Source organism: Sminthopsis crassicaudata, chromosome 1, assembly GCF_048593235.1.
Source record: "Sminthopsis crassicaudata isolate SCR6 chromosome 1, ASM4859323v1, whole genome shotgun sequence".
NCBI classification, from domain to species: Eukaryota; Metazoa; Chordata; class Mammalia; order Dasyuromorphia; family Dasyuridae; genus Sminthopsis; species Sminthopsis crassicaudata.
This window is the reverse complement of record NC_133617.1, coordinates 165,727,856-165,747,877: the sequence shown is the minus strand read 5'-3', so window position 1 is coordinate 165,747,877 and position 20,022 is coordinate 165,727,856. Positions and strand designations below refer to the sequence as shown.

General features: G+C 34.2%; 1 protein-coding gene across 2 annotated transcripts in view; it reads right to left on the bottom strand.

The window, feature by feature from the left end:
• Window positions 1-20,022, bottom strand: part of FARS2 (phenylalanyl-tRNA synthetase 2, mitochondrial) — a 642,841-nt gene that overhangs the window by 129,799 nt on the left and 493,020 nt on the right. The gene's annotated exons all lie outside the window — the stretch shown is intronic.

Sequence of the window (20,022 nt, the reverse complement as noted above, 5' to 3'; positions counted from 1 at the left end):
TACTAAGATCTCTGAGATCTCTTCCAGACCTAGAAATGATCCTATGATTCCAGGACATTCTTACATGTACTTTAACTTACGTCTAACCGGATGGACAACAAGCAATGCCCAGAATTAGATTATAGGACAAAATCAAACTGAATGATGTTTAGGAAACTAGATTGTTTTTAATTTTAAGCTGCTTGCTGCTGCAAAAATCCATTTCTGGCACCAAAATTCTCCAAGACATGATAGATGATTATAAACCATGTGTTCAGAGAAAAAAAAAAAAAACTAACAAGACTGCAGATGAGTTAAGGGGCAAGGTAAAATGCATGGGTGGGTTGGGGGGAGGAGGCACATTGCCATTGATGACTTGTACATAAGAAGTAGAGAAAAAGAGATTATCATATGCATGTTTGCTTGCAAAAGGAAGTAGTTTGGTCTCAAAGCAGGAATGAGAAAAGCATAGCTCAAGTGGTTAGATATGAAAGGAAGGGCTCCTTCCTTGCCAAGTAATTGGTTTATTTTGTAGTTGACCAATGTTTCCTAAGGGGAGGGACCCTTTCTGAAACTTCTTCTAGGGGACTCTGTGACACTAACAGAACTAGAAGATGATATCCACAAGATCTACTCTTGGGCATTTGTGGAAAGGCACAGACAAGAATGGTATTGGATGAGACACCTCAAGGACTTATAACTAGTTTTTGTGGAAGAAGAACCTTTTATGAGGAAATGATCTATCTTCTAAGTAACAAAGTGAATATTTCTTTCAAGCTATGAGAAATATACCTGTGAGGAAGAACAATGTAATACAGTGGAAATGACAGTGAATTTGGCATCTGGTGCCTAGGTTCAGATCCCAGCTCTGCCTTTGTTAGAGAGTAACTGTGAGCAATGCACTTTACTACTTTGGGGGCTTGCTCCAGTTTCCTCATTTTAAAATGAAGGCATTTTAATTTGATAATTTCTAATGTTGCTCCCAGCTCTAAATCTGTGACCCTAGATTTCAGTCTCCTGGTATATGAGGAGCCAGCCCATATTCATATTGTATATGCCCTTCATTATTTAATAGACTATAATAATATCTTTTCTCTCAGTTTTTAATACTAAGATATACTGATTTATTCTTCAGGCTGTTCTCATATGGCAGGTTCATCATCCTCATATTCATTTTAGTAGCCCTTCCCTGGACCTCCTCCAACTGGAATAACCAGAATGGCAAACAATATGTGGTCATAGACACACATCATGGTTTCTTTCTGCTCCCTGCCACCCACCTAAGCAAGACCTCTCCTGATAATGCTCATTATTTTCTTGACTTTTTTTTGGAAGGATAGGGAAAGAAAAAACAGCAATAACATAACAGGCCAGTATCTTCAGGGAACAGTTCGTCTCTAATGATTTCCAGCTTCTTTCCTAGGACTAGGGATGGTACAGAAGCTGTCATATTTCAAGTATAGCTTGGGTTATTTTTTCCTTAAATGCATTACCTTATCTCAGACTGGTGAGGCCATCTAGTTTAGAGGAATCATCACAAGACTGAGGCTATTTTAAAAGTTTTCATTTTGTGGGAAATGAAAAGATGAAATCATCCTCTGCAACACATGCTTGCTCCTTTGAATAGTTCCTTCCTCTATGTCTTTTCATTTCTCACACTCTGATGGGCTGGAAGGCATTATAGGAATGAACACTATCCTAACAGCTCTTATGTTTCCCTCCTGGACCATAAAAGGAGGGATTCCTCTCCTGGCAAGAAAATATGTTTATTTTATAGTTAAAAGAGGTTAGCTAAGAGATTCTTTTCTGAAACTTTTGCTAAGGAATAGAGGTCTAAATTTTATACTTAGGCCACTATAGAGATGAATACAGAGTAAAATAAATTTAAAAAGAAGTCTCAATTTTCATATTTTTATTTTATTTGTCCCAGCAACCTGAAGCCTGACAATCATATTAGTCTATAAATTCAGTAATTATGGGGACAGGAAAAAGCGAAAGAGTGGGAGTAACTTTTTATGTTATGTTCTAGAAAGCCAATGCCATGTCTGTTCTCTCTATATGGGAAGTAACTGTGAAGACTCATGGATGGTGAGACTTCCTCCTCCCCGTCTGTTGGCCAGCAACAAGCCCTAAATTAGTAAAATTTAACTATAATAAACATTCTGCAAATGAATTATATTTAACTATAACAATCACCTCAAGGTTTGTTTCAAGGCAGCATAATTTTAGCAAAGCTCCCATAAGTCCCCCAACTAAGACAGAAAGTAATTACTCAAAGATCTATTGTAATGAGTTCACCGACACTTGTTATTTAAATTGTGTGAACATTCCAATTCTTTCCCAGAGACAAGCATAGGAAGTGAACCTCTGAATGTACAGACCTAAATGCAATAAGGACACTGTGCAAAGAAAAATTGTTTCAGAAATATAAATATGGTAAAATTTCATGTATTCAGACTTCACTGATTTAGAATTTGGATTGCTTCCGAAAGGAAATGAGATAAAATGTAGCTGGTCAATAGAAAAAGAAAAAGGAAGGGGCCTGCTGTGCAAATGAATAATTATGTATATGATAATAAGGAGAATGTTTATCTATTTGATAGAATATGTTGTTTCCAAACAAATTATTACTTGAGAACTCTTAATTTATTTACAAACAATTTAATAGCAATGTAAGCAGATGAAAAAACTATTTAGGCACCAATGTTTTTATATGCTAATTAAAAATGCTATTATGAAAAGAGAACCTCTATTAAATAAAATACTGTTTGGTCAATAGTACCAGTTACTGCATGTAAATTTTTTTCAACCAGACCTGAGATTTTGGTGATATAAAGAACTTGTAGGGAGGAAAGACCTTCTACAATGCAGGTATCTGTTTTGTAACTTAAAATTTAAAGGCGTTTCATAGAGGTACAGAGAAGTTGAATGATTTGTTCATGGCCATACAGTCAGGATTCGCCAGAGCTGAAGTTTAAACCCAGGTCTTCAGAACACTGAGGAAAAGGCTTGTGGCTAACTTTTAAGGGGCATAGTGGGTAGAGTTCTAGTCAGAAAGACCTGAGTTTCAAAATCAGCCCCCAAAACTTACTAGATATATTTAATTTAACCTCTATTTCCTGAGTTTCCTCAACTGTAAAATGGGGATAAAAATAGCACTTACCTCACAAAGCTGTAGTGAGAAACAATGAGATAGCATTTGTAAAGTGTCTGGTCCACAGGTACTATTATTATTATAATATCTATTTTATATTTATATATTTATGTGTGACCCTATCCAAGGTCACACAGCTACTATGAGCCAAAGACAAGAATAAAACTCATATCTTCCTGACTCTAAGATCTAAGTCCTAACCAAAAACTACCCATAAAAGGAAGCAATCTCTGCCTTCAAGAAGCTTATATTCTATCAGAGTAAACAACACATTGTACAAGTAAAAATATGTGCAAAGTACTTGTCATATTATCCCATTTGATCTTCACAATGATTCTGTGAAATATGTGCTATTGTTTTCCCTGCAGTACAGCTGAAGAAACTGGAACTAAGAGAGGTTAAATAACTTGCCCAAGTTAACACAGCTAGAAGGAATCTGAGAAAGAATTTGAATTCAGGTCGTCCTGACTCCAGGGAAGCTGGATAGTAAGATGGATAGACTATTGCTGGCATTGGAGTCAGGAAAAACTAAATTCAAATCCAGTCTCAAACACCTGATAGCTGTGACACTCTGGGCAATTCACTTTATGCTGTTTGCCTTAATTTCTCATTTGGTAAAATGAGCTGGAGAAGGGAATGAATAGCATATCACTCCAGTAGCTTCGCCAAGAAAGCCCCAAATGGGAACATGAAGAGTCAGACACAATTGAAATTGAAATTGTGGAATTGAAAAGCAACAACTTCCTTATTCCAAGTCCTATTATAGCATCTATAGTACCATGCACCCATATGTTTAAAATGATGAGGACTGACTAAAATTTCTCTATGCCCTTTCAATTCTAAATCATTAGGATTTCACTCTTACTTTTCACTAACAGAGTAATATTTTGGGGGGTCAAAATCTTAATTAAGTTTTATTATTTATGTTAATAGAATAGTTAAATGAACAAGCATTCTTTTAATCATATATTAGTCCCTGGGCTAAATACTGGGGATACAAAGACAAAACAAAACAAAACAAAACAAAAAAACCAGTTCCTAATTTCAAGAAGCTACAGGCAAATGGGAGTGACTAAGAGTGTTGGATAGGAAGGAAGAGACAAGGGAGAGAGAGAAGTGTCATAAAAATTTAGGGAGAAGAAACTATTGAGAAGAGGAAGACTGACAAAGGACCATGAGACTTGGAGATGGAGAGATCTTTGGTAAGTCTGGAGAAAACTGTTTCATTGGAACAGTAATATCAGAAATCAAATTGCAGAGGGTAAAGAAGAAGGCAAAATTGAAAAGGAAGCCAAGGTACCAACTTTATACTCCTACCCGTGTTCACTTTTCTGGGATGCCAGTCCCCCTGGTGTTGCAGAACTAATCCAATTTATTAATGGAGAGTCTCATCACATGAAGTTAGCCACTAAGGGATGAAATTTGTAGTCACTAATAATGGACAAAAACACCAAGTGACCCCTGATTCCTTTACATTCAGGAACAATAGGGTAACAATATGGAGAAAAAGGGGGGTCAGTGGATGCTTTGCTTAAATTTTGTACCAAGTACCAAGGTCAGCTAGGTGTCATTCTGTCACTCCAGGTGCTGGACCTGGAGTCAGGAAGATTCATCTTTCTGAATTCAAATCTGAACTGAGATTCTTGATATTTATGTGATCCTGGACAAGTGACTTCACTCTGTTTGCCTCAGTTTCCTCATAAATGAGCTGAAGAAGGAAATGTCAAACCACCACAATATCTTAGCCAAGAAATATCTAAATTGAGTCATGAAGAGTTAAACATAACTGAAAAATGAATAAACAACAAACAAAATTTAAGATTTGGAACTAAAATTTTTTGGAAATGAATATTTTAAATGTTTACATGTAATTAGAAATATTTAATGGAATAAATCATATATGTGTATAAATATATATATACATACATATACCTGTATGTTTATATGTACATACATATACACACACACACATGAGCAAAGAAAGCATAAAATGTTAGCTTTTCGATGACCAACACATTAATGCCCTACTAAAAGAACTTCAACACATTTTTACTGGCATTATACTGCCCTAAAATTTATCAGACAAAAAGGAGTTGAACTATAATGGAAAGAGGGCTATAAAGGAAAGTTTTCCTAGGAAAGCTAAATAATATTTGTTTGCTTATTTTTTTTATAACATGCCCAAAGGCTACATAAAAATGTCATTTTATTGGATACTTCCCAATTTTATGCACAAATGCAAACAAACTACCCTGAAGATAACTGCAAGGAATGGATTAACTATGGTTGCAGAAGATAAAAATAGGGAACTTCTATAAAGCACTTGACAAGAATCTCCAAAACCAAATCAATATATAACTTCTTGCATTATGAATAAAAAAAAAAAAAAGAAATTTGTATAAACAGACATTAAGTAACTGGTTTAGATGTATCTTGTTAAGTGGAGGGTGGAAAAAGCCAAAGGGAACAATGACTATGGGAAATATTATGAGCTCATTGCAAAATGTTTTGAAAGAGGACAGGATTAGAATATGAACAGTATTTTTTTGCATAAGACCAAAAATGAGTATAAATAAAAATCTTTCAGAGAGGTTGACATAAAATCTAGGTAAGCTAGGATACCTTGAAAGCATCTGTAGTTAAAAGTGAAAGGACAACAAATAGATGTGAAATTAAACAGTTGGTGTTTTTATAGGAATCTATTCTCAGTGTTGATGACAGTGAAATCATAATACTTGTACTCTGAAATTTAGCATAGATATATTAGGCTAAAAGCTTGTATTGGCATTTGAAAAAAATAAAGTGAAGATAATGACCTGGGTCCAGAATTGAGCAGGAAGAAGAAACTAGGCTTCATTGCTGAAGAACTCTCATGCTTACAAAGATCCCAAACTGCTCCCTGACAAAAAACAAATTAACCATTTTTCTTTTTTTTTTTTTTTTTTTTTTTTTTTTATTATATATATATATATATATATATTTTATAATATTATCCCTTGTATTCATTTTTCCAAATTACCCCCCCTCCCTTATTCCCTCCCCCCGACGACAGGCAATACCATACATTTTACATGTGTTACAATATAGTCTAAGTACAATACATGTGTGTGAATATCATTTTCTTGTTGCACAATAAACATTAGAATCCGAAGGTACATGCAACCTGGGCAGACAGATATTAGTGCTAACAATTTACATTCCCCTCCCAGTGTTTCTTCTCTGGGTGTATCTACCTCTGTCCATCATTGATCAACTGGAAGTGAGTTGGATCTTCTTTATGTTGAAGATTTCCACTTCCATCAGAATACATCCTCATACAGTATCGTTGTTGAAGTATACAGTGATCTTCTGGTTCTGCTCATTTCACTCAGCATCAGTTGATTTAAGTCTCTCCAACCCTCTCTGTATTCCTCCTGCTGGTCATTTCTTACTGAGCAATAATATTCCATAACTTTCATATACCACAATTTACCCAACCATTCTCCAACTGATGGACATCCATTCATCTTCCAGTTTCTAGCTACAACAAAAAGAGCTGCCACAAACATTTTGGCACATATATGTCTCTTTCCGCTCTTTAGTATTTCTTTGGGATATAATCCCAGTAGTAGCGCTGCTGGGTCAAAGGGTATGCACAGTTTGATAACTTTTTGGGCATAATTCCAGATTGCTCTCCAGAATGGCTGGATTCTTTCACAACTCCACCAGCAATGTATTAGTGTCCCAATTTCCCCACATCCCCTCCAACATTTGTCATTATTTGTTCCTGTCATCTTAGCCAATCTGACAGGTGTGTAGTGGTATCTCAGAGTGGTCTTAATTTGCATTTCTCTGATCAGTAGTGATTTGGAACACTCTTTCATGTGAGTGGATATAGTTTCAATTTCTTCCTCTGAGAATTGTCTGTTCATATCCTTTGACCATTTATCAATTGGAGAATGGTTTGATTTCTTATAAATCAGGGTCAGTTCTCTATATATTTTGGAAATGAGACCTTTGTCAGAACCTTTGTTTTTAAAAATATTTTCCCAATTTGTTACTTCCCTTCTAATCTTGTTTGCATTAGTATTATTTGTACAGAAACTTTTTAGTTTGATGTAATCAAAATCTTCTATTTTGTGATCAATAATGATCTCTAGTTCTCCTCTGGTCATAAATTCCTTCCTCCTCCACAAGTCTGAGAGGTAGATTATCCTCTGTTCCTCTAATCTATTTATTATCTCCCTCTTTATGCCTAAATCATGGACCCATTTTGATCTTATCTTGGTATATGGTGTTAAGTGTGGATCCATATCTAATTTCTGCCATACTAATTTCCAGTTTTCCCAACAGTTTTTTCCGAATAATGAATTTTTATCCCTAATGTTGGAATCTTTGGGTTTGTCAAAGATTAGATTGCTATAGATGTACCCTTTTTTGTCCTTTGTATCTAATCTGTTCCACTGATCTACCGGTCTATTTCTTAGCCAATACCAAATGTTAACCATTTTTCTTAATCAATATCAAGAACATAAGGTAGAACATGGACAAGAATCACACAGGATGTGAACAGTTAAGATCTGCATAAATGAAAAACAGGTCTACAGAGATGGAATCTTGAATACATTAAATATCAGTAACAGTTGAAAAGCTAGCTTATACTTAGAAATGATATAACTATACACATGTTAATATTTTACTCTATTTCAAATGCGGTCTTATAAAGAATTTTTTTTTAGATCACTGATTTAAAGCTGGAAGGAAAATTAGAAAAACCTTTTTTTAAAAAAATTAACTGAAAACTGAAGTAAAGAGAGGTTATTTGTCTAGGTAGCAAGTTGGAAAGCCAGGAAGATAATTTTTATTAGCTTCTCTATTTAAGGCAGATGTATCATTCACAAGTTTCTAGTGGTAGAAGAGAAATGAAGAAGCAATCTGGATTCACCCCTTCATTGAGATTCTATCCTATCCTAAAGTCCTTCAGCAAACAATTCTCTTATTTAACAAGATCCACAGTAAAACAAAACAAAACAAACAGGCAGTTCCATCAAACCTAAATTAAATCACCACTTCCGCTACAGCTTATGGATGCCAAGGGCTCTGTGATACAATGTTGGTATTTTTATTTCTTTTGAGTTCCTATTAGTGTTTTGCTTCTATTGCATTCTCATAGCTATACACAATAGTGATTTATAGAATGAGGTTTTGCTCAGAGTAGTCTTAGCGGTAATAAAGGGTTGTCACATGACTGCCTATCACTTGCCTGTTTGCTGATTTTGGCACAGCATCTTTACTGATGAAGAGAATGGAATTCTGTTAAACCTGGACAAGTGTAAGGCATATAAATGTACTCTTAAGGACTGTCAATCAGTAAATGAATAGGATCTCCACTGTTCTGAGCCTTTGGGGACATTGAAGACATCTGGCAATTGGGTATTTTCTCTGGGTCTCTCCTCAGATGTAAAGTGAGGGATTTGGACAAGATCAGAGGATAACAATTTATGAGCCTGAAGGCCAAATCCAGCTTACTGCCTGTTTCTGAAGGAATAATTTTTACCTTTCTAAATACAATAAAACTATTTAAAAATATAAAAACCATTAGTTCATCAGCCAGATTTGCTTCTCAGGTCATAGTTTAGATTAGATCAGATTAGAAGAGAGGAGTCTTATTCACATAAGTAATCATCAGACTAAATGACCTCCAGTTTCCTTCTAAGACTCTATGACCTCTTAAGTTCCTAGCTCTAAATCCTATGGTAAGTTTAATGTCAATCATTTCTCTTAGATTTATTACATATCTATAAGATTTTGCTTCCATATTGAAGCAAATAAAACATCAAATTGTGAACAAGTTTGTTACTGAGCTTCTGGCAATACATGAATACTGCAGGCCCGGGAGGGCAAGTATATGCTATAATTAACTTCACTAGTTCTTTATCTCTTAAATGATATTTAATATATTCATAGGGTTAAGATAAGCATAAAATTTACTGAGATTATTAATTATTATTCACATATTTAAATTTCAAAAAAAATCACAAAAAAGAATAAACAACCTAGACAAAATATTGTTTATATTGCTGAGCTGCCTGTTTTAACACAATTTTAGATTCCAAGCAGCCTTCATGATGCAATCTTCTCATGATACCTCCTGACTATACCAATTTGACATTTAATATAGTCTAAGAAAAGGCCCTAGCCAACAAAAAGACAACAAAATTAAAGAAATTCTAATATAAATTCAAGACCTCTACTCCTAAACTTGTTCTGTGGTGGTTGCTCAGAAGTTACAACAGTATTTCACCTTGTTCATTAACATGAAAACAAAACTTGCAAGATACAAGTATTCAGAATGTTTAGCAAAATATATTAAAATAATACAAAACTTCCAGCTGTCTTCATAAAAGTAAGTCTATTCTATAAATGTACTTTCCAAAATATTTTCTTCTTTAATTAGGTCAATTGACAAATTCAAAGATTCTTCAAGACTACAATGATAATTTGGGAAGTTGGGCTTTTTATTTGGGATAAAACTCTTTGAAAGACATGGGGCAAGGAAAAGAGAAACATTTTGGGAAGGCTTGGAATCATCACTAAAAGCATTCACAGAATTAGAATAGTCTAATGACAGAAAATCACCAAAAGATTTCTCGGGATGTTTCTAGTAAAACTGGGAACTTAATAAGTAGAAGTCAAAGTCATTGGGTACATTATATATGCCCAATGAACCAATTGCATTTGAAAGCTACAGTATATTTATCCTTCCAAAAGTATCTTTTGCTTTAAAATGCAAGGAAGTTGTGAATTGTTTTGTTTTTAAGAGTTTTAACAGCTAATCAAACATTGCATCCCTTAATTGAATTATACATACCAAGTAAGCTTCACTGACTGTAATGATACTGAAGTTATATTAACATAGTAGTTGGTTTATTCCAATCAAAATAACACAGGTAACATTAAATATGGGTTCTTGCAGTTACTGTCTGTATGACCCTAGTAACTTCTCTCAACTCAATTTTCTCATCTACAAAACAGGGATCAAAATAGCACTTCCTTCTTGTAAAGATCAAATGAGATAAGTACAAAATGTTGCAAACCTTAAAGCATTACATAAATGCAGGGTATTATTATTATTAAAATTTAATAATATCTATTTTATAGTAGGTACACTGCTGATAAGACACATGCTCTTCATGAGGGAAATATCTTTTGAAAATTTGACATTCTTAATCACTATAAACTTCTGACCTACATGATGTATCTTCAGATTACACACACTAACAAGCTTATCAATCACAAACTAGCTGAATAACATCCAGATGAAGGAAACCAGAATGGTGGGAGGAAAATGAAGATCCTAATAAATAAAGATTTGTTGAAGAGTCCTACAGGACCAATCTGAAGCAACAGGTGAAATGTGTCAGGGTAAGTTTAGGTTTGATTGCAAGAAAGTTTTCTACAAATAGAACTGTTGCTGGTTGGAATGTGGCCTTTTTGGAGATAGTGAGATCCCCATTATTGAAAATATTCAAGCAGAGAGTATGTGTATTTATACATACATGCATGAATACACAAATACATATATACACATATATTTATCTATGTATATACATACACATATTTGGTGATGCTGTGAACCGAATTCCTTTCAGCTTGACAGAGTGATGGAATTGAAGTCAGGAAATCTGAGTTCCAATCCATTCTCTGACCCTTTCATTATAAGATACTGAGCAAGTTACTTGACCTTTCATAACCTCAGTTTCTTTATTTGTAAAATGGCAATAATAACAGCACCTACCTCAAAGGGCTATAAAGACAGCACTTTGCAAATCTGTAAGGACTATGTAAACATGAATTATTAGTGTTGTCTAAATTGAGTTAGATGGCTTTCAAGATCTTTTCAAAAAAAAATTTTCCCCTGGGATTATTCGTTGAGTAAGAGTACTAGGTAAAGACCTTCAGTTTTGAATTTTTTTGTCATCCCTGGAATTTTCCAGTGTTTCTTATTTCCTGGGATTTCTAGGATTTTCATTATGTCCTGATCATATGCTATAGGTCAAAGTCCTATGTTGTTCAGAATCATCAGGTATACGATTGAAAAAGAGAGAAACCTGGGGCAGCTAGGTGGCGCAGTGGATACAGCACCAGCCCTGAATTCAGGAGGACCCGAGTTCAAATCTGCTCTCAGACACTTAACACTTCCTAGCTGTGTGACCCTGGGCAAATCACTTAACCCCAGCCTCAGAAAAAAAACTAAATAAATAAATAAATAAATAAATGGAAAAAGAGAGAAACCTGAAGTCAGAATTTTGGGGGCATTCCATGGGAATGGACTTGCAAATATGGGATCATTCCCAGAATTTCTTTCTTTTACATATATATATATATATATATATATATATATATATATATATATATATATATATATATATATATATATATATATATATATATATATATATAGTACTAACATTTATTCTAGTTATTTCTTTTTTTAAAATTAATTTTATAATTATAACTTTTTTTTTGACAGTACATATGCATAGTTTTTTTTTTTTTGTTTTGTTTTTTACAACTTTATCCCTTGTACTCCCTTCTGTTCCGAGTTTTTCCCCTCCTTCCCTCCATCCCTTCCCCTAGATGGCAGGCATTCCCATACATATTAAATATCTTATAGTATATCCTAGGTACAATATATATGTGCAGAACCGAATTTTGTTGTTGTTGTTGCAAAGGAAGAATTATATTCGGAAGCTAAAAATAATCTGGGGAGAAAAACAAACAGAAAAAAATGCTCACAGTTTACACTAATTTCCCAGTGTTCCTTTTCTGGATGTAGCTGATTCTGTCCATCATTGATCAATTGGAATTGGATTAGCTCTTCTCTATGTTGAAGATATCCACTTCCATCAGAATACATCCTCGTACAGTATCATTGTTGAAGTGTATAATGATCTCCTAGTTCTGCTCGTTTCACTCAGCATCAGTTGATGTAAGTCTCTCCAAGCCTCTCTGTATTCCTCCTGTTGGTCATTTCTTATAGAACAATAATATTCCATAACCTTCATATACCATAATTTATCCAACCATTCTCCAATTGATGGACATCCATTCATTTTCCAGTTTCTAGCCACTACAAAAAGGACTGCCACAAACATTTTGGCACATACAGGTCCCTTTCCCCTCTTTAGTATTTTCTTGGGATATAAACCCAGTAGTAGCACTGCTGGATCAAAGGGTATGCACATTTTGATAACTTTTTGGGCATAATTCCAGATGGCTCTCCAGAATGGTTGGATTCTTTCACAACTCCACCAACAATCCATAGTGTCCCAGTTTTCCCACAGCCCCTCCAACATTCATCATTATTTGTTCCTGTCATCTTAGCCAATCTGACAGGTGTGTAATGATATCTCAGAGTTGTCTTAATTTGCATTTCTCTGATCAATAGTGATTTGGAACACTCTTTCATATGAGTGGAAATAGTTTTAATTTCATCATCTGAAAATTGTCTGTTCATATCCTCTGACCATTATCAATTGGAGAATGGCTTGATTTCTTATAAATTAAAATCTCTGTATATTTTGGAGATGAGGACTTTATCAGAACCTTTAACTGTAAAAATGTTTTCCCAATTTGTTACTTCCCTTCTAATCTTGTTTGAATTAGTTTTGTTTGTGCAAAAAACTTTTTAATTTGATGTAATCAAAATTTTCCATTTTGTGATCAATAATGAATGGTCTCTAGTTCTCCTTTGGACACAAATTCCTTCCTCCTCCGCAAGTCTGAGAGGTAAACTATCCCATGTTCCTCCAATTTATTTATGATCTTGTTCTTTATGCCTAAATCTTGGGCCCATTTTGATCTTATCTTAGTATGTGGTCTTAAATGTGGGTCCATTCCCAGAATTTCAAGTAATTATTAATTTCTGAGTATGTACAATACATTGGTGTAATACATTATGACAAACATAAGACACCGATTCTTCCCACCAATGCTTAGCCACAAAATACCAGATGGCACTGGAGGCATCAAGAATAATGTCATTTAAAGATTGGAATGATACACACATTTACAAAGACTCACAGGAATCAGGAAGCTCTGCTTCTTCTGTGCCTTTACAAGGGTCTTGAAGCTGTTTTTGGATAGTTCTGAAGAGTAAGTCCATGCTTTTAAGGACATCACCATTTATGCAGCATTGATATTTGTTTTCTCAAAATATTAAAAGCTTATTAGCATTTGCCCATATGTCTGGAAGTATAATGCTGATCATTTAAGGATGAATCAGCATTTACTAACTGCTTATTCACAGGAATTGTGTCTTTGTATTTGTACATCTTGGTATTTGTATCTTGAGAGATACAATTATAAGAAAGCAAGACAAGCCCTGCCCTCAAAGAACTTATACTCCAATGTGGGGATGATAACACAAAATGGTGAGCTTTTAAAAAGGTGTGGTAATACATACACAGACTTATACAACTAAGTGCCCTGAACCATTTGCCACCGCAAATACCAGTCTATAGTCTGACATTTCCGTTATATATTTTGACATGAGAAAATATTCTTTACTCACCTCTTCAGGTTGAACAAATTACATGATTAACCAAATAGAACCTCAAACTAGCCACTGTCTTTAATAGGGAATGACAAATAGAAACTCCTTACAGAAGTAAGCCCATTCATAAGCCACTGTCATTAATCTGCCCACACTTTTTGTGGCTGAAACATTAGATCTAAGCTCAGAAGACCCTGAGTTAAAATTCAGGCGTGGACATTTAGTAGCCTTATAACTGGGACATTTGTTTGCCTGAGTTTCTTTAATAAAAAAAGGGATGATAATAGCACCCACTTCATGGGGTTGTTAGGAGGATCAAATGAGATATTTGTAATACAATGCGTGGCAGATGGTAGGTACTTAAAAAATACTTGTTGCCTTCCCTTCATCCTCCTCCAGTTATAAAGAAATCATGTCATTTTTATAGAAGGTAGCCATATGTTATCATGGCTGGCAGGTAGCTTTAAATTGCTTTCATGAGAGCATTAACTAGAAATTATATCACGTGATTTTAAAACTGATTTTGATATTGAAATGGTTGTAAAGAGTTTTAGTGTTAGTTAGACTACTTGCTAAGTATATTTTGTTTTTATAGGAAGTGACCAAAAAACTTTAACCAAAAATTCAACCAAGTAGATTCCACTTAAAGTCATTAACAATGAGTTCCTAGTAACAGAATCTAAGAACTGGAAGAAGCACAGAAGTCATCTAGTTCCATCCATATCCTAGAAGGATTCCCTTTACAGTATCCCTACCAAGTAGCTATCCATTCTTTTCTCAAAGACTACTAGTGAGGTCTTTGTCATCTTTATTTTATAGATAAGGAAACTGAGACAAGCAGAGGTTAAAGTGATTTGCCTAGTTACAAAACTAGTAAGCACGAGGTTGGATTTGAATTCAGGTCTTTCTGTCTCTAGGTCTGGTGCTCTTTTCACTGTGTTATCTAGTGGTAACATAAAATAGTATGCAAATAAAAATTGCTTCAAATTACTAATACTTTAGAGAAATACACACTGAAACAACTCTGAGGTTCTTTCTCCTATCCACCAGATTGGCAAAGAGGGCAAAAAAGAAAAATGATAAGTGATGGAAGAGTTATAGGAAAATAAGCACATTAATGCATTGTTGATAGAGTTTAAATATAGTCTTGCCAATCTGGAAAGTGGTTTGGAACTCTGCCTAAAAAGTCACTAAGTATATGTATCTCTTCTTATCTACTATTAAGTCTATGAACAAAGGAAAGAGGGAATATGTATAAACATGTATATAGCTATTCTTTTTTTATATAAGGGCAAAACACTTAAGAACTAAGAGAAGGTTTATTAATTGGGCGATGATTAAACAAATTAGAGTATATGAATTAATGGAATACTATTGTACCATAATAAATGATGAAAGCAATAGTTTTAGAAAAGTCTGAGAAGACCTGGATGAATTGATGCAGAGTAAAATGAACATTTTATACTATTATAATATTATAAAGACAAACAACTTTAAATAACTTAAAATTGATCAATTTAAGCCCAGCCATGACTCCAAAGGGCTATTGATGAGGCATACTACTCACCTACTGGCAAAGAGATGATGGAATCAAATTGATGAATGACATATGGCTAATGCAGGTATTTGCTTTGTCCTATTTTAAGCATTTATTAAAAGCTTTTGTTGTTGTTGTTTTTCCAATGAGGGGGCAAAGTGGGAGGGAGAAGAAATGCTTTTCAGGTGAAGGATAAATTTCTGCTATAAATTCAAGTTTGGTTTTTTTCCCTATCTTTTTATCAAGATTTTTGTATCTTGAATTACAACAATGAAGGGCTAATGATGAATGGTACAGTGTAAAAAAGATGTTTTGAGAACTATATGATATGGGTTTAAATCCTGAATTTTTTATTTTCTACCTTTGTTACAGTGAGCAACTTATTTTACTTTTCTGGACCATAATTCCTCATCTATGATTCTATTTTGATCAAATGTTCATTTGAAAAAATTTATGTACTATGTGAATGCTATTTTTTATTACATAAAACATTATGTTAAAACATATTATAATTCAAATGAATCTCCCCCCTCCCAAATGAGAACTTTACTTTTTAAGCAAGTGACTACTAATTTTTAAAGCAAAATGGGATAATATGAAAACATTTATCAAATTTCACACCAGCTCTTGGAGGAAAAAGTGAAAATCTTTTGTTTGTTACTCTGACATTCAGTCTTCAGTGCACGGAAATCTCTAGTCTAGAAGAACAAAGATGTGAAATAGAAAATTTAGCATCTCTGATGTCTCTTTAAAAAGCATAAACTATAAAATAATGAAACATAAGATTCTTCAAAATGATTGGCAACTCAGGAAACCCAGCATAATCCACATTTATATTAGAAATTTTCTTATACTTTAAGAAATTCATCCACTAGTAGTCAAGATATTTTAAAAGAAAGAGCACCTGTTTTTCTTTTACTCACTTGACTAACATCAAGACACATAGTGCTAGAATACCTTGCCCTGCTCCCACACTGCTCCAGAGGACTCTAATCAGGCTATATGTAGAAGACCGATGAAGGTCCAACTGTAATATCAAAAGACAACAGTAATTTTGTAATTGCTGTGTATGGTTTTAACCAAAATGTAACTCCTCATATGTTACTGTGTAGATGTCAATAAAGTCTCTGGCTCCTAACCAAATAGATTTCCTTTGGGATTGTGGCTATTATCCTTTCCCCCACAAAAAATGTTCAGTTTCAGAGACCTCTATTTTCTTCCGTTTTAATATTAGCAAAGGTAGTCTCTTATCTAATCTTCCCCACTCCATTCTCTCCCCTTTTTAACAAACTCTACAAAGTTGCAAAATTGATACTCTTAAAGCATAAGTCTGACTATATTCCTCTGCTGAATAAGTTTCATTGACTTCTTAATTGCTTCTGAAAAAAAAATGTAAACTTCTCTTTGATATTTAAAGTTCTTCGTATTTGGCTAAAATCTATCGTTCTACACCAATTTCATTTTACTCTCTTAGTAATGTATTCTCTCTGTCTTTGTTTCTCTGCCTCTTGTCTATCTAGAGCTCTCTCCCGCCCCTTCCTCCCCTCTCTGTGTCTTCCCTCCACTTTCCCTTACCAGATTCTTGCTTACTGTTTCCAATATAGAACATTCTCTCTTCTCTCCGTGCTTCACACAGGCTGACTCCAGTGCCTGGAATGATCTTCTTTGTCACTTTCATCTCTTAGAATCCATAGATTCCTTGAAAGTTCAGCTCACATTCTGATTTTCCTTAAACACCATCCCTTTCCTCTCTACCCACAGTTATAATACCCTCTAATGAAATTACAGTACCCTACTAATGAAATCAACTTTGGGTTTAAGTATCTATGTACATGTTATATTCTCCCACTAGAATATAATTTCTTGGATTAAAAAGGCTCCATTAATTATTGTTGCTGAGTCATTTCAGTCACATCTGACTATTTGTGACCTTTTTAAAGAGTTTTCTTGGCAAAGACAATGGAGTAATTTGCTGTTTTCATCTCCAGCTCATTTTACAGATGAGGAACTGAGGCAAACAGGACTAATTGATTGTTCAGGTTCACTTTTCACATTAGAAAATGTATGAGGAAAGATTTGAACTCAAGATGAGTCTTCCTGATTCCACGCCCAGTTCTTAGAAAGACTCCATTAGATGGTCAGTAGGTAAAAATATTTATTAAAGCATTTACTATGTGCCAGGCACTATATTAAACATTGAGGATACAAAAAGTCCTTGCCCTGAAGGAGCTCATAATCAAAAGAGGGAGATAACAGGCAAACACATATATACAAACTATAAATCAGTTAAATATATAAAGTATCAACAATAGGCAGGTATTGGAATTAAGAGGGGTTAGGAAAGGTTTCCTGTAGAAGGGAGGTTTCAGACATAAAGGTAGCCTAAGTAGTCAGACTTGGAGATAGACTTTTGAGACTCTTTTGGGGGAGGGGGGTAGAGGAGGAAGTTTTTTTGTGTATCCTAGCTTTAGCACAATAATATGTGCCTAATAATTGCTTCCAGGTGGACTGCCTGAATATAAAGTAATGTTCTTCTTGTCTTTGTATCCTTCCTCTAGTGCCTGGTATAATATCTTGTAAATTTTTGTTGTTAGTCATTTCAGTCATAATCCAACTCTTCATGACTCTTGGATTATCTTGGCAGAGAGATTAGAGTAGTTAACTATTTTCTTTTCCAGCTCATTTTACAGATAAAAAACTGAGGCACAGTTAAGTGACTTACAGCTTATAAGTAAGTGAAGCTGGATTTGAACTCAGGACGATGGTGCTTTATTTACTGTACTACCTAGCTAACCTATAATATTTCCCACATGGTAAGTCCTTAAGTGCTTCTTTGATAAGTAATATAGGCATACAGTTATGCAGAAATAATTTACTGGTATAAGAATAATTATATCTGTTATCTCATTTGAGCTTCACACCATGATCCCCTGAGGTTGGTAGTGACAGCATTATGTTTCCTATTTAACTGAGAGTCACTGCTTTTTCAAGGACAAAAAGCTATAGAATAGCTATAGCTATAGCTAAAACTTAGCCTACAGTCTAAGGCTAAGCAGGCTAAGATCTTCTCTTACTATAGGGGAAAAAGCACTAGACATAAGAGTAGGGAGATGTGGATTTGACTCTCAGTGTTCTTACTTACACACTGAATGACCATGGGCAATCTAATTTTCCTTTCTGGCTCAGTTTCATCATTTGGAAATTAGACTGGATAAGTGCTAATATTCCTTTTAGCTCTGAATACTATGATCTTGTTAACTTAAGTCCACTCTTTTTTGTTGCTATTCCATTTCTTTTCCTCTTATGGTTGAAAGGAACTCATGAGTTGAAAAATGGGTTTGAATGAAGATTATTTCTATTTCCAAGTAACTTTTAGTGTTCACAGTAGCACTTATCCAGTCTAATTCCCATGCTATTTCCATGAGTGATAGGAGCCCACATTCTCTGAGAGGATATGAGGGATTTGGGAAAGGACTTCTTTGCTTGTAGAGAAATATCGTATGTATGTATATATAAAATGTTCTATGTGTATGTATATATGTATAATACATATGTAGATTCATATGTAGTGAGTAAGGGGCAGGTGTGCAATCTGGCTATTTAGTCAAACCCACAGAATAGTTCATCAGATCATCTTCTGTGGATTCTCAGAGAATGTGGGCTCCTCACTCAAGGAAATAGCATGGAGGCAGAAGAGAGAATTGTATTACTCCTGTAATTCAGCATCATTTGTAAGTGCTTAGAAAAGAATTCTACTGATGAATGGATATCAAAGAATCATAGAATTTGTTTTACAGATGTAGAAAAAATAATTACAAAATTCATCTGGAAAAACAAAAGATCAAGAATTTCAAGGAAATTAATGAAAAAATGTAAATGAAGATGGCACCAGGTCTAAAACTATATCATAAAACCATTTGTTACTGGATAATAGAGAGTAGTTGATCAATGGAATAGGTTAGGTTCATAGAATAGTCAATAACTAGTAATCTAGTGTTTGACAAACCCAAAGACCCCAGCTTTTGGGATAAAAACTCACTATTTGACAAAAATTGCTAGGAAAATTGTTAACTATTGTGGCAGAAACTAGGCATTGAATCATACTTACCTCTACATACCAAGGTAAGGTCAAAATGGGTCCATGATTTAGACATAAAGAGTGATATTATAAGCAAATTAGAAGAGCATAGGATAATTTACCTCTCAGATCTGTGGAGAAGGAAGGAATTTGTGGTCAAAGATGAATTAGAGTTCATTACTGAACACAAAATGGATATTTTTGATTATATTAAGTTTAAAAGTTTTTTGTACAAACAAAGCTAATGCAAACAAGATTATAACCTGGGAAAACATTTTTATATTCAAAGTCTCTGATAAAGGCTTCATTTCTAAAATATATAGAGAATTAACTCAAATTTATAAGAATATTAAGCCATTCTCCAATTGATAAATGGTCAAAGGATATGAACAGACAATTTTCAGATGAAGAAATTAAAACCATTTATAGTCATGTGAAAAGATATTCTAAATCACTATTGATCAAAGAAATGTAAATTAAGACAACTCTGAAGTACCACTGCACATCTCTCAGATTGGCTAAGATGATAGGAAAAGATAATGATGAATGTTGGAGGGGATATGGGAAAACTGGGACACTAATACATTGTTGGTGGAATTGTGAATGGATCTAGCCCATTTTGGAGAGCAATTTGGAACTATAACCAAAGAGTTATCAAATTGTGCATATCCTTTGATCCAGCAGTTTTTTTATTTTTTTGTTTTTTTTTTTGCTGGGCTTATATCCCAAAGAGATCT